Consider the following 15597-nt stretch of genomic DNA (forward strand, 5'->3'; position numbering starts at 1 on the left):
TTTAGTAGACAAAGTTAAATTGACTTGTGCATGTATAAATTGCGGCTCTGCCCACTTGTTTGCTTTTCACATGTATATTCCATCTAAGTCAAAAGTTTCTAGTTGCTAGTAGCTTCTACATGGAGGTAGGAGTGGACAAAGTAAAATTGTCGTAGGATTTTGGTTGATACTTGTCCAAGTTCCATGCATGCATGAATATGCTCAAGTATATATATGTGATATTGGAGAGGATAGAAGGACATCCACAAAAATAAGATCACAAAGAGAAAGAAAAGCATAGTTGATAGGTTTATCAACGGAGTGTGTTTATTTGTGAGGCCGAGAGATTATTCTTGTAAGGACTGTAAAAGAGTGTACAGGAAACTTAGATTTTATACTAAAATCTAAGGGGCTTGAGTTTGGGTTTAACTTATAGTGTATTTTTTCTTGTATCGGGTTTTTTTATATTATAAGAATAAAGGGAACTCTTGGGGTGGACGTAGGCAGGGTTTTGCCGAACCACGTTAAATCGTCATGTTATCAGTTACTTTATTTTCTTTCTATTATTTCTCGCAAGTTTGTCTCAAACAAATTATATCCTCGCTTCCGCTAGTGTGGGTGCGCTAGGAAAATTGTCATAACAAGTGGTATCAGAGCGTTTCCAGGTTTATCGGATATATTTTGGTTTGAGATGGCAGGAAATAGCGGTATGCAGTTTAAGGTGGAGCCATTTGATGGAACCGGGAATTTCACCTTGTGGCAAGCAAGGGTGAAGGATGTCCTGGTTCAACAGGGCTTGGCAAAGCCGTTGAAGGGTAAAAAGGACGGAAAGCTAGAAAAGATGACGGATGACGATTGGAATGACATCGAAGAAAGATGTGTGAGTACCATTCGCATATCCATCAGTGATAAGATCATTAATAATGTCAGTGGCGAGACAACTGCAACAGGGTTGTGGGTGGCCCTCGAGAAGTTATATCTCGGGAAGAATAAGACCACAAAGCTGAACTTGAAGCGTGATCTTTATCGGTTGAAGATGGAGGAAGGCGGGAATATCATTGAACACATGAACGTGTTTAATGGTCTGGTGGATCAACTTGCAAAAGTTGAGGTTAATATTGAGGAAGAAGATAACTCCCTTATTCTTCTTACCTCTCTTCCCAGTTTGTATGATACTTTGGTTACTACTGTTCTTTACGGAAAAGCTAATGTAAATATGGAGGAGGTAGTACCGGCACTCTTATCTCAGGATAAGAGACGAAGATCCGATGACCGTTTTGAGCATGAATTTGCTATGGTTGGTCATGGATAGGGAAGGTTTGCCGAAAAGAGATCTGGTAATAAAAGTAGGTTCAAATCAAGAGACGGTGTGAAGGGTTTCCAGTGCTTCAAATGTCAAGAGTGGGGTCATTACAAGAAGGATTGTCCTCTCTGGAAGAATGGTGAAGATAAATCTGGGGGTTCATCAGCTGCAGTAGCAGTTAATGAGTCGGTTAATTTGGGAGATGTTCTCAAAATCTCCAAAAGTTCTACTTCTGCTCAAGATGAATGAATTTTAGATTCGGGTTGTACGATGCATGTGTGTTCCAAGAAAGCTTATTTTGATAAGCTAATATTAAAGAAGGCGGGGGTGCTGACTTTAGGTGATGATTCAACATCTGATGTTGAGGGTATTGGCATGGTGAAAATAAAATTGTTTCATGGAGCTGCTTACACACTTGGTGGCGTGGCGTACGCACCAAAGATGTGCAAAAATCTAATTTCCTTAAGCCAGTTAGATTCTCAAGGATACGGCTATTCGGTCGTAGGTGGAGTTATGAAAATCACACGTGGCGTGAAGGTCCTGATGATTGGAGAGAAGTATGAGGGTTTGTATCGTCTGGTGGGGAGTACTAGATGTACTCGTATCTCGAAGGTTTGGAAAGTGTACACACAGGAAATTGATCGGGAACATGTGACGACATGTTCGATCGAGTTAGATGATGGTGAGAAGAAAAATCCTACTGTGGGAGAGGTGATTCGAGACTCCTCTCCGGAGTCAACTATGTAAGTTGACAGAGTCAGCTGCACATGATTATTGGCCGTTTTATTTGAATCAGGTTCAGGACCGAGGTGATTCTAGGTGTGTGCAGCAGTTATAAGGAGGCCAATGGTGAAAATACTAGGTGATAATATTTTCAGTGACGAATAAAGATAAATGTTTGTCAAGGTGGAGATTGTTGGACATTAGTCCAAATATATGACAAATCATTTAGTAGACAAAGTCAAATTGACTTGTGCATGTATAAATTGTGGCTCTGCCCACTTGTTTGCTTTTCACATGTATATCCCATCTAAGTCAAAAGTTGCTAGTTGCTAGTAGCTTCTACATGGAGGTAGGAGTGGACAAAGTAAAATTGTCTTAGGATTTTGGTTGATACTTGTCCAAGTTCCAAATCTGCTCAAGTATATATATGTGATATTGGAGAGGATAGAAGGACATCCACAAAAATAAGATCACAAAGAGAAAGAAAAACATAGTTGATAGGTTTATCAACGGAGTGTGTTTATTTGTGAGGCCGAGAGTTTATTCTTGTAAGGATTGTAAAAGAGTGTACGGGAAACTTAGATTTTATACTAAAATCTAAGGGGCTTGGATTTGGGTTTAACTCATAGTGTACTTTTTCTTGTATCGGGTTCTTTTATATTTTAAGAATAAAGGGAATTCTTGGGGTGGACGTAGGCAGGGTTTTGCCGATCCATATTAAATCGTTGTGTTATAAGTTACTTTATTTGCTTTCTATTATTTCTCGCAAGTTTGTCTCAAACAAATTATATCCTCGCTTCCGCTAGTGTGGGTGCGCTAGGCAAATTGTCATAACAAAATATACTTAAAACTCTAAAACCAAAATTAAGAATGAGGCATTTTACAATCCATGATTTCTTTTTTATGTATAAAAGATCCTTAATCAATTATGTCTAACAAAATTGATACAACATCAACAAAACCCAATACCACATGAGGTAAACAAACTTAAACTTAAACCCATTATATAACAATAAGAAATATATAGGTAGTAGATGTTTTAAGCAATAAACTAACCTTCACTATAAAATTAAGACTGCAGCTACCAAGGTATTCAAGCAAACTATTCAAATTGTACATACATAGCCCTTTAACGTGAAGCTTAGAGTCTCTTGTTAATGCAAAAAGATATTGTCTACCTATTCCTTCGTCAACCACAAGAAGCCGAGCTCCATCTTTAATGGTGTCTGTTAGATCCAATTTCTTTTAAGCCTGCAACCCTTAGAAATTTTCCTGATAAATAACCAACAAATAAAACTTAATTTATTCGTTTCCAAGTCACCTCTATTTAGCTTACCCGGGTTATATATAATTCGCTATAAGTTTAAAGAGAGAAATAGAGCTAATACAATTAGAAACATGCACATGTTACTTCCTTGTAATACATTGCTCATCTAAAACCATTAAAGACTAAAAAACATGAAACTTGACTACTCAACATGCTCATACTTAAAAACCTGGAGCAATCTATAAGCAACAAAACGGGATGGTCGCTATATATAGTTGTAAAACCATAATATTAGGCAAGTTGGGTAACTATCACAGTTATGTTCTACTCCGTAATTGGCGATGTCTAATAAAAATCTAATTCCAAAAAAGTGAAGCATTAACAACTTCCATTAGTAACAACCTATACAAGCCATTGTATTAACAACGTCCATCAGTAACAACCTATACAACCCACTCTACAAAACGTAACTTACTGGTGAAATATAAATTGTAATATACTTATCAAAAAAATCTGAATTATAGGCACCTCTATTGTAACGACCCAACCAGTTAACCATCCGAAAACGTGCCACAAATTTTTTTTCTTCTGAAACAGTTGATCTGGACGGCGTCCAAAAGCTTGGACGGCGTCCAGCTCTTAAGACTGGGACGGCGTCCAGACATCCGGGACGGCGTCCAGATGTACTAAAACATTCTGATCAGTTTTTCGAACTCACGCGGGCGAAAACCCGCTTCCCGACATTTTTAAACCAAAACACTTTCACAATATATTACAATAGTTTAAACTAAGAGTTTTTCACAATAAAAATCGAGTTTTACGACACCGAGCCCACATCGACCCAAAATACCATAAGTGACTATTTCGACCCATTAGTTTATACAAAAACATAGACCGAGCATGGGATTGGGGACACGCTACCCAATCCTAATCAAATCCAAAATCAAGTCTTCTAAGGCAACTACGCAAGTCCACTAGTCCTCGCGCTTACCCGAGCCACCGCACCCGTGCAATCTATAAAAATGTAAACAACGAGAGGGTAAGCTAACGCTTAGTGAATGATAATATACTACATACATATATATGTATAAAATAGACACGCCACACAAATATCAAATACCGCATACCGAAGCATCCAAGTATAAGGCAAGCTAAGCTAAGCATACCGTAGTCACTAAGCAACAAGCTATAGATACATCAACAAATATAAGTTCACCAACGACGATGTGAATAACGCCAAGAAGCTACACCCGGAGGGTTAGCTACATCACGACAATATATATATATATATATATATATATATATATATATATATATATATATATATATATATATATATATATATATATATATATATATATATATATATATATAAACGAATAAGGTTAACCCCTTAACCCATTACCGAATACCAAACACCACAATGAAGATTGGCCGAACAACCCGAGCCTTAGTGAATTCGCACAACCCGATATTCACTTCTTCACCAATTCAATAACCGAGGTTGGCCGAACTACCCGAGCCTTAGTGAATTCGCACAACCCGAGATTCACTACCTCCTCACAAGATGACCGAACAACCCGAATCATCATGAATCCGCACTACCCGAGATTCACTTCTCAACATCAAACCCACGGTCACGGGATTATAAAATCCACCACATCGGGGTTATCCACATCACAACAATATCAACCCTTCGCCTTTGGGGTTATAACATCCAAATCACAACCACGTGTGATAACGTACACACAACGTGTACCTCGCCAAAGGTAAACAACCAAAACGCACAACCGTGCCAATTGGACCTATACACAAGTCCATCAAATCCACCTATGTGTGAAGTGAGCTCTATAACCGAGAACCACTTCACCCGACCCGCACCCATCCTACACATACATATGCACATAGGATATTAACACTCACCTAGTCGTCTTGATGAATGCTTCCAAGTAAACCGCAACGCGCCAAATGGAAAGTACCTATTCCATTATCACAAATACAACAACACAATTAGGGTTGACTTACAAACCAACCCAATTTACCCTTAGTGCAATTTCGACCCCAAATGCACTTCCAAGCGCAAACCGCGCCATAACTAACCAATAATCACTAACACGAGTGAAAATGGTCCTAACACACCAATTAAACCCGAACACAAGTGTTAAACACGGGTCATACTCATTTTGACACCAAAACCCTAATTTTGACCCATTTCAAAATTAGTTAACCAAACTCACCCAAAAAGGGTTCCATCACTTCCATAATCACTAATCCAAGTGATTAAACTCTAAATCAAAGCCTAATCAAGGCCAAAACGTCCACCAACCCAAAACCCGCCAAGTGACAAGATTAACAAGTCACCATGAACCTACTTCATCATCTAAAAGGGTTTCACAACAATCTAGCTCAAAACCCTAATTTGAACATCAAATCTAACAAATGAAATTCGGAGTTTGAGCTTAACAATACCACCACAACGTAGCTGGGAGCGAGATGAACAACTTTAGAACCCGAGCTTTTGCGAGAATCTGACTCCTTCTTCTCCAAATCCACCTCTCTCTCTCTAGAACTTCTCCTCTCTCTCTAAATAATGTTGGGAGTGTTTGTGAAGATGAAATATGATCCACAAATGACCAAGGAACCAGCCTTGAAGGCTCCAAACAGGCATCTAAGTGATTTTACCATTTTACCCCTTTTAAAATAATTAAAACAGCTGGCTCGACAGACCGTTTGGACGGCGTCCCAAACTTTGGACGGCGTCCCACCTTTTGTTGCTGGACGGCATCCCCCTTATCGGGACGGCGTCCCACCTTTTGTTGCTGGACGGCGTCCCCCACATCGGGACGGCGTCCCGACCTACTGCAAAACCAGAAACAAAAACAGGGTGTTACAACTCTCCCCCACTTAGAATCGATCACGTCCTCGTGATCCTCGTCGCTTAACCAAACGGACCACACTCCACGGTCCTCAACATAAGTCCCAATCTTACTTTCCTAGTCAACTCTTCCCAAGGAATCACCTTTAACAACTAAAATCGTCTCCCACGATTTATCAAACCCACTATTCGAGCACTAAAACCATGCTCACTCCCTATCATCAGGAAACTCAACCAATCTCGGACCGAGATATCAATCCCCTAGCGTATCCTTACCGAGTACAATGCTAAAAGTAACTAAGTCTCAACCTAAGGTCAACAACCCGAAACGATGAAGACCGAACCAAACGAATCCTTACGGATAACACCAATCACTAAACCTCCCTTGTAGTGCGCAATACGACCAATACGCAACTACCGTAACATCATAACAAACGGTTAGAACCGATAGCGCCCAAAACGATCATGGCAACGCTAGATCCCAAGGTGTACAAAATCGACTATCGTCACACCCGTAACAACATGTGAGCGAAACACGGCTATCGCATCACTAAATCGTACAACATGGTCCTCACGACCCCACCATCGGTGTATAAACAACCGATAGTTCCCACAACATGGTCCTTACGACCCCACCATTGGTGCATAAAACAACCAATAGATCACACCACACGAAGGCTGGCCGAAAACACACGCGCCTTAGTGAATCCGAACTACATGCGACTCACTACCTTCACCACAACACAATCGGGAATGGCCGAACTACACGCGCCATAGTGAATCCGAACTACACGAGAGTCACTATCCCAGAGGAATGACCGAACTACACGAGTCATTTGTGAATCCGAACTACACGAGACTCACTCCTCAATACAATGACCGAAACCACACGAGTCATTTGTGAATCCGAACTACACAAGATTCACTTCCACAACATCGAGGTTGGCCGAACTACACGAGCCTTAGTAATCCGAAACCACACGAGATTACTAACTCAATAAGATGACCGAACTACACGAGTCACCATGAATCCGAACTACACGAGATTCATTCCGATAAGATGACCGAACTACACGCGTCATCGTGAATCCGAAAACACACGCGATCCACAACCATGATGAAGTCAGCGGACCCGAAGATCATGCTTCACCAATCTCAACACCGGATGAAGTCAGCGGACCCGAAGATCATGCTTCACCGATATAACACCACGCTCATGATGAAGTCAGCGGACCCCGAAAGTCATGCTCCACCAATCACGTACTCCCATGATGAAGTCAGCGGACCCTAAAGATCATGCTTCATCAATCAACCATACCATAATGAAGTCAGCGGACCCCGAAAGTCATGCTTCATTAATCACAATCCCATGATGAAGTCAGCGGACTCCGAAAGTCATGCTTCATCAATCAACAATCCCACGATGAAGTCAGCGGACCCCGAAGGTCATGCTTCATTTATCACATACGCACTTTCGGCCTCAATCACCGAGTCGTGCAACATCACGCTCTGCTACACTACAGTGAACCCTAGCGGACCACTAACCATCCATAATCGAGCAAGAACCACCTATACCAAACATAGGTACCAAACAATAATTCTCCAAAAGAGAACCCGACACACACCTACCTTAACCGAAGGATTCCACCTTGCTCACCACACACGTCAATTATCTCTCAACGAGATTTACCACATTACCACCTCGGTGGAAATTTCCAATCCAAACCATAAGTACAATTTATCCGAAATCGTACTCTACCACAAATCGACCAGAACTAGGTCTCGACAAAATTTCCGGATCTACCAAAAACATCATCCGAAATCTCACACTAAATCTTCCTCGTGCGGGAGTGTAACTCCCCCACTTGGAACCACGTTCCGATACCACAACTTGTACACCCGTACAATGTTACCAAGGTAGACTTTACCAACAATTGGGTACACACGACCCATCACCACATCTTGCTCCAACCTTGAGCACACGATGGATTTCAAACCATCCTTAAACACTTCGAACGAAAAGTGTACTACGATTTCACAAACCATACCCTCGCAATCATCCAATTGCTTTAGTTTGTCAAATTTCACCTAGTCACTCATGTACCTAAGGGTTTCTCCAGGTACCCTAAGTACAATGTAACCACAACCTAATCGGAGTCGAACACAACGCTAGTAGGTATAAAAGAGGCACCTAATGTCGCGTCATAAAGACTCCATTACCAACACACATCGAGATTTAAAACACTCGATCTCAAGGGTTCCAACCAACCGACGAACCTCATGATTCATCACTTCATCATAAAAGCGAACACGCGCTTAACAACCAAACACCAAAACCATTTTCGTGGCTTGGTAGAAACGTTTCCCAAATACTAAGGAATGCTTGATTGCACCAAGTCTTACGCCCTTTGCCCGTCAATCAAACATCAACATATGGTACTTCCTTTAGGAACGTCACCTACAACAATAACATGCACAACAAAAGGCATACTACACAAACTCAAACGGCACTTAATAAATAATCAAAAGACATATTTATTAAATTGAAACGTACCTTAACGTCTCCTTGCCGCACCCGTCCCCGCTAACTTGGGACATTCCGACTTACGATGTCCTTCTTTTTGGCAATTGAAGCACACCATACCATCACCCTTTGGTACCGAACATTCCCAAGACTTGTGACCCCTCACGCCACAATTGTAACATCTAGCCGCACTAGAATCCGACATACCCGTTCGCGTACCACCCGTGCTCACACTCGGACCCTTAGCCCTCTTACTCGGAGCACCATACGAAACGACCCTTCGCTCACTTGAAGGTTCATCTTTTTCGATCGTGAATACGACTCGAAACCTCTAGCCAAGTCGAATAATTCCAAAAACAATTTCGCTTGACCCCGACTAATTTTACTTTTCAAGTCATCATTCAAGGTCCGATAGAAATCCCCCATCAACAAACGATCATTCCCCAAATACTCCGGACAAAAACGAGCCTTCGCCATAAAGGTCGTCTTGAGAGTACTCAAATCCATAGATCCTTGTCGCAAATTTCGCAACTCATTACGCAATTCCCACAAATCGGCCGAAGTCCGGAACTCCTCGAAGAATTCCTCCTTAAACTCGTTCCACGATAAGACCATAAACGTTTCGCCACCGACAAGATCGATCTTACCATCCAACCAATCCCTTGCCCTGCCCCGCAACAGACTAGTAGCGAGTCTCGTCTTTTTCTCGGGAGGGCAATCAATAGTACGAAAACACCCTTCGACATCCGAAATCCAAGTTGTGCTTACCAAAGGATCCGGTTTCCCGTCATACATCGGGGGTTTAGTCCTCATGAAGCTCTTAAGACAACGCTCCATTTCACTACTACCCCGAAATTCGGAATACTTCCTATCCATTTCTTCTCGAAACGCACTCATTTGCTCCGCAACGGTGGCTGCAACTCTAGAGTTAAACTCCTCGTCATTCGTCTCGATCTCGTTTCGCGTCGTCATTCTAAAGAATGCAAAACGATTAGTCCATGAACGTATAAAACAACACGCATAACACCGCCCCATCTTGCTCAACACTCATCGTACATCACTTGTTAAACACGATTTGCACCCGTAATAAGGTTTGCAAGTCCTTATTACGCACACACATCGTATCCCCTCGTTAGTACAACGACCATCTTGCTCGATGATATTCGCAACGCAACATAAACATAAACATAACACAATCGTATATTAATAATATCCACGTATTAATATACACGTTAGTCCACCTATCAATTAAGGCACTAACCAAATTTCCATTCCGACCCGTAATCCTACAAGTCCCGCAACAAATAAGCACACACAAAAGTCTAAGTCTAGGCACCTATCTCAAGTCACCTAAATCCCTTAGACCATGCTCTGATACCACTTGTAACGACCTAACCAGTTAACCATCCGAAAACGTGCCACAAAAAAAAATTTCTGAAACAGTTGATCTGGACGGCGTCCAAAAGCTTGGACGGCATCCAGCTCTTAAGACTGGGACGGCGTCCAGACATCCGGGAAGGCGTCCAGATGTACTAAAACATTCTGATCAGTTTTTCGAACTCACGCGGGCGAAAACCCGCTTCCCGACATTTTTAAACCAAAACACTTTCACAATATATTACAATAGTTTAAACTAAGAGTTTTTCACAATAAAAACTGAGTTTTACGACACCGAGCCCACATCGACCCAAAATACCATAAGTGACTATTTCGACCCATTAGTTTATACAAAAACATAGACCGAGCATGGGATTGGGGACACGCTACCCAATCCTAATCAAATCCAAAATCAAGTCTTCTAAGGCAACTACGCAAGTCCACTAGTCCTCGCGCTTACCCGAGCCACCGCATCCGTGCAATCTATAAAAATGTAAACAACGAGAGGGTAAGCTAACGCTTAGTGAATGATAATATACTACATACATATATATGTATAAAATAGACACGCCACACAAATATCAAATACCGCATACCGAAGCATCCAAGTATAAGGCAAGCTAAGCTAAGCATACCGTAGTCACTAAGCAACAAGCTATAGATACATCAACAAATATAAGTTCACCAACGACGATGTGAATAACGCCAAGAAGCTACACCCGGAGGGTTAGCTACATCACAACAATAAAACAATATATATATATATATATATATATATATATATATATATATATATATATATATATATATATATATATATATATATATATATAACAATATATAAACGAATAAGGTTAACCCCTTAACCCATTACCGAATACCAAACACCACAATGAAGATTGGCCGAACAACCCGAGCCTTAGTGAATTCGCACAACCCGATATTCACTTCTTCACCAATTCAATAACCGAGGTTGGCCGAACTACCCGAGCCTTAGTGAATTCGCACAACCCGAGATTCACTACCTCCTCACAAGATGACCGAACAACCCGAATCATCATGAATCCGCACTACCCGAGATTCACTTCTCAACATCAAACCCACGGTCACGGGATTATAAAATCCACCACATCGGGGTTATCCACATCACAACAATATCAACCCTTCGCCTTTGGGGTTATAACATCCAAATCACAACCACGTGTGATAACGTACACACAACGTGTACCTCGCCAAAGGTAAACAACCAAAACGCACAACCGTGCCAATTGGACCTATACACAAGTCCATCAAATCCACCTATGTGTGAAGTGAGTTCTATAACCGAGAACCACTTCACCCGACCCGCACCCATCCTACACATACATATGCACATAGGATATTAACACTCACCTAGTCATCTTGATGAATGCTTCCAAGTAAACCGCAACGCGCCAAATGGAAAGTACCTATTCCATTATCACAAATACAACAACACAATTAGGGTTGACTTACAAACCAACCCAATTTACCCTTAGTGCAATTTCGACCCCAAATGCACTTCCAAGCGCAAACCGCACCATAACTAACCAATAATCACTAACACGAGTGAAAATGGTCCTATCACACCAATTAAACCCGAACACAAGTGTTAAACACGGGTCATACTCATTTTGACACCAAAACCCTAATTTTGACCCATTTCAAAATTAGTTAACCAAACTCACCCAAAAAGAGTTCCATCACTTCCATAATCACTAATCCAAGTGATTAAACTCTAAATCAAAGCCTAATCAAGGCCAAAACGTCCACCAACCCAAAACCCGCCAAGTGACAAGATTAACAAGTCACCATGAACCTACTTCATCATCTAAAAGGGTTTCACAACAATCTAGCTCAAAACCCTAATTTGAACATCAAATCTAACAAATGAAATTCGGAGTTTGAGCTTAACAATACCACCACAACGTAGCTGGGAGCGAGATGAACAACTTTAGAACCCGAGCTTTTGCGAGAATCCGACTCCTTCTTCTCCAAATCCACCTCTCTCTCTCTAGAACTTCTCCTCTCTCTCTAAATAATGTTGGGAGTGTTTGTGAAGATGAAATATGATCCACAAATGACCAAGGAACCAGCCTTGAAGGCTCCAAACAGGCATCTAAGTGATTTTACCATTTTACCCCTTTTAAAATAATTAAAACAGCTGGCTCGACAGACCGTTTGGACGGCGTCCCAAACTTTGGACGGCGTCCCACCTTTTGTTGCTGGACGGCGTCCCCCTTATCGGGACAGCGTCCCACCTTTTTTTGCTGGACGGCGTCCCCCACATCGGGACGGTGTCCCGACCTACTGCAAAACCAGAAACAAAAACAGGGTGTTACATCTATGAATTGAACCCCTACTTACTTGTGTCGATACATAACCTTTGAGGTTTATAAGCTTGCAATAAAATTTAAGATGTTCTTAACCTACTGGAAGTTTCAAAGAAGGCAAAACAAATGTTAGTGCTATAAAAGTGAATAACTGTTGGTGCATGAATCCCCAGCCATGGTTTACGTTATCGTTTTACTACATTCAACTATGCAATAACGTTATGGAATGACTATTGATTACATTCGTGTTTGTGTGTGCTTAATTATATAATATTCAGTATGTTAATCTGCACATACAGTCGACCGAGTGTGTTCACACACTCGACCGACTGTGTGACTCAGTCGACTGACTGAGTGACTCAGTCGACCGACTGTGTCTGATATGCAGTATATATACGGGTTAAAGCCTCCTTTGTGAGGTTACACATTCCATTAACCCTAATCGTCTAGTTTTCGTCTCCATCGATCCCTAACACCGATTACCACCGAAATTAATCATTTAGGCTTTGTTCTAATCTAGATTCACCTTTAGGTTTGACCGATACGAACCCAACGCGACCCAAATCTCAGTTTAAGTTGTCTCTAGTGTTTTCCGCGTCTAGATACGATCCAAGCAACCTAAGATCCGTCCAATCTTCGTCTACAAAGTGGTATCAGAGCTGGAGTTTCTGGTTTTGCTTGATTTAAATTCGTTTTTGGGTCAAAATTGTAGATTTTTGGTGTTAGTCTTGTTTCTCACGATTAATCACTGTTTTTACATTATAGTTTATGTGTTTTGTGTTAAAACGTGTTCTTTGTAAAATCATAATAGTGGTATACGGTTTGGTTTAGGTTTTTCCATAAAAAATCAATCGAAAAATCAATTTTCCCCTAGAAAACCCTAAAAGTCGACCAGTTCCTGTCAAGAACACACTCGGCCGTGTGAGTCTTAACAATCGACCATGTGAGTTATTCGATCGACCGAGTGAGACAGATAATCGAACGTGTGTGTTATGGTAAATTTGTCTAAGTTTCTTAAAGTCAATCAGCCGTGTGAGTATAGTTACTAGACCGTGTGAGTAATACAATCAACCGTGTGAGTGAGACAGTCAGCTGTGTGAGTTGTAATACCAAAGTTCAAGTTTGTGACGAAGTGCTGCCCAATTTTTGCCAGACAATCTATCGTGTGACACTTACACTCGACCGTGTGTCTAGGACAGTTGACCGTGTATATAAGACAGTCGACCGTGTGTCTATTTAATCAGAAATTTAATTTCAAGTTAATTCTCACATAATTAATCAGAATGTCGGACACTGATGAACAATTGGCTAATGAATACAGTGCTTTAGTTATTTCACCTGGACTTCATAAATTAATTCTTTCCGAGAATGAAACTAGAACTTCCAATAAGGTTCCCAAGCTTGATAATCTAAAGGACTTTTTGGACTGGAAGGCCCGGTTTATGATATATCTAAATGGAATAGATTCGAGATTGTGGGAGTTTATTGAGACTGAATATGTATGGCCAAATGGTACAGACCGTGAACCAAAGGAAACATCACAATTTAATCTGGATGAACGTAAACAATATAATATGGAATGTAAGTGTTATGCTCAGCTCACGCAGGCACTGTCTAAGGAGATCTTCTCACAGTTCAAAAACAGAAATAAGACCTCACATACCCTTTGGCTTGCTCTTCAATCAGCTACTGAGGGTACAGCCACTTATCGTGCCACTAAGGGTAAGGAGTTAAAGATGAATGGAGAGATTTTGCTGCTCTTCCTTCAGAGACTCTTGGACAAACCTTAGAGAGATACCGCCTACTGGTTGCTGAAATGGTAGATTATGGAAAAGATATTTCAGACGATAAAGCAGTCAGAGTTTTGAAAGATGGACTTCCTGAGAAATGGGACAATGAAATTGAAAATATTCAGAAAAGGTACATTACATCAGGTCGTACATTAACCTTGATGGCCTTTACATCCAAGCTGATGGAGAAGGATATTCAGGTTGAAGCAAAAAGGAAGAGACTTGGTACAATAGCTAGTTCATCCATCATTGGGTCATCTTCAGGAGGTCATGCTCCTCTGCAAACAGCTTTCATCTCAACTAAGGCGGCACAGACCTTGGCACCACAGTCAGAGTCCGGGTATTTCAATGCTAAGTCTCAAGCACAGAACTCAACTGCTAAACTAATTGAGTCTTGCACTATTCAACAAACTCAGTCACCAGTGATAAAGAAAGAAAACATCAAGAAGAGGTCTCTAGAGTTGATTCAGGAAGATATCGCTTTAGCAGCAATTGTGGTTAACTCTAACAATGACATGATCAGTGCGCAGATAATTAATGGTCATCTGGAGAATGAAGACTACGATCAGATTGATGAAGATGAGATTGAAAGAATTGACATCTTGTATGCTATGGGTAGTGTTGTGAGATCTGCTAGAAAGTATTTGAAGAGGACAGGTCAGAGTACATTGAGTTTGAATCGTAATACTAAGTTTGGTTTTAATATGTCCAAAGTGAGATGCCATAACTGTGATGAGCTTGGTCATTTCAAAAGGACATGTACAAGACCACATAAGCCTAGTTTTCATAATCCTTTTCATAATACTTCAATTGAGGTGACTCCTGGACATGATGGTTCAACAGTGAACAAGGAAGCAACTTCTAGTGGTCAATCCAAAGCTTTGACTACTACTTATGCTGATGAAGTGTGTGATTGGTCAATCTCAGTTGGTACTGAGAAAGCTAACGTGGTTTTTGTTGGTAAGAGTGAAGCTTAGATAAAAGAACAGAGGGTTATCAGAAGAAATGCCGGGTGGATAGGTAAAGATGATCCTGCTTGCACATGCTATGTATGCAAATGTGATGCCAGAATGAAAAGGGTAGAAGTAGTAATGAAGATGTGTCTTAGGAAGAGAATCAGTGATAAGTTGTATGATAAGTTTCACAAAGCTAAGGATTTGTCTGATCTTGAGTTCACTTCCGATTCATCCGATGATGATGAATCCTCAGGAATGAGTTATCATACGGGTACCTGGTTTAGAAAAGAGCTTGCACACTTGATCAAGAGTGATGTTGAAGGTAATGATGAGAAGATAGTCAAGGTGACCAGTTCGGATAGTCCTACTAAAGTTGAGGGCAAAGGAGGTTATGATGCTGATTATTCAGACAGCACAAGTTCAGAATCAGAGTCGGAATCAAATGCGGATTC

The sequence above is a fragment of the Rutidosis leptorrhynchoides genome, chromosome 2 (genome assembly GCF_046630445.1).
Source record: "Rutidosis leptorrhynchoides isolate AG116_Rl617_1_P2 chromosome 2, CSIRO_AGI_Rlap_v1, whole genome shotgun sequence".
Classification (NCBI taxonomy): Eukaryota; Viridiplantae; Streptophyta; class Magnoliopsida; order Asterales; family Asteraceae; genus Rutidosis; species Rutidosis leptorrhynchoides.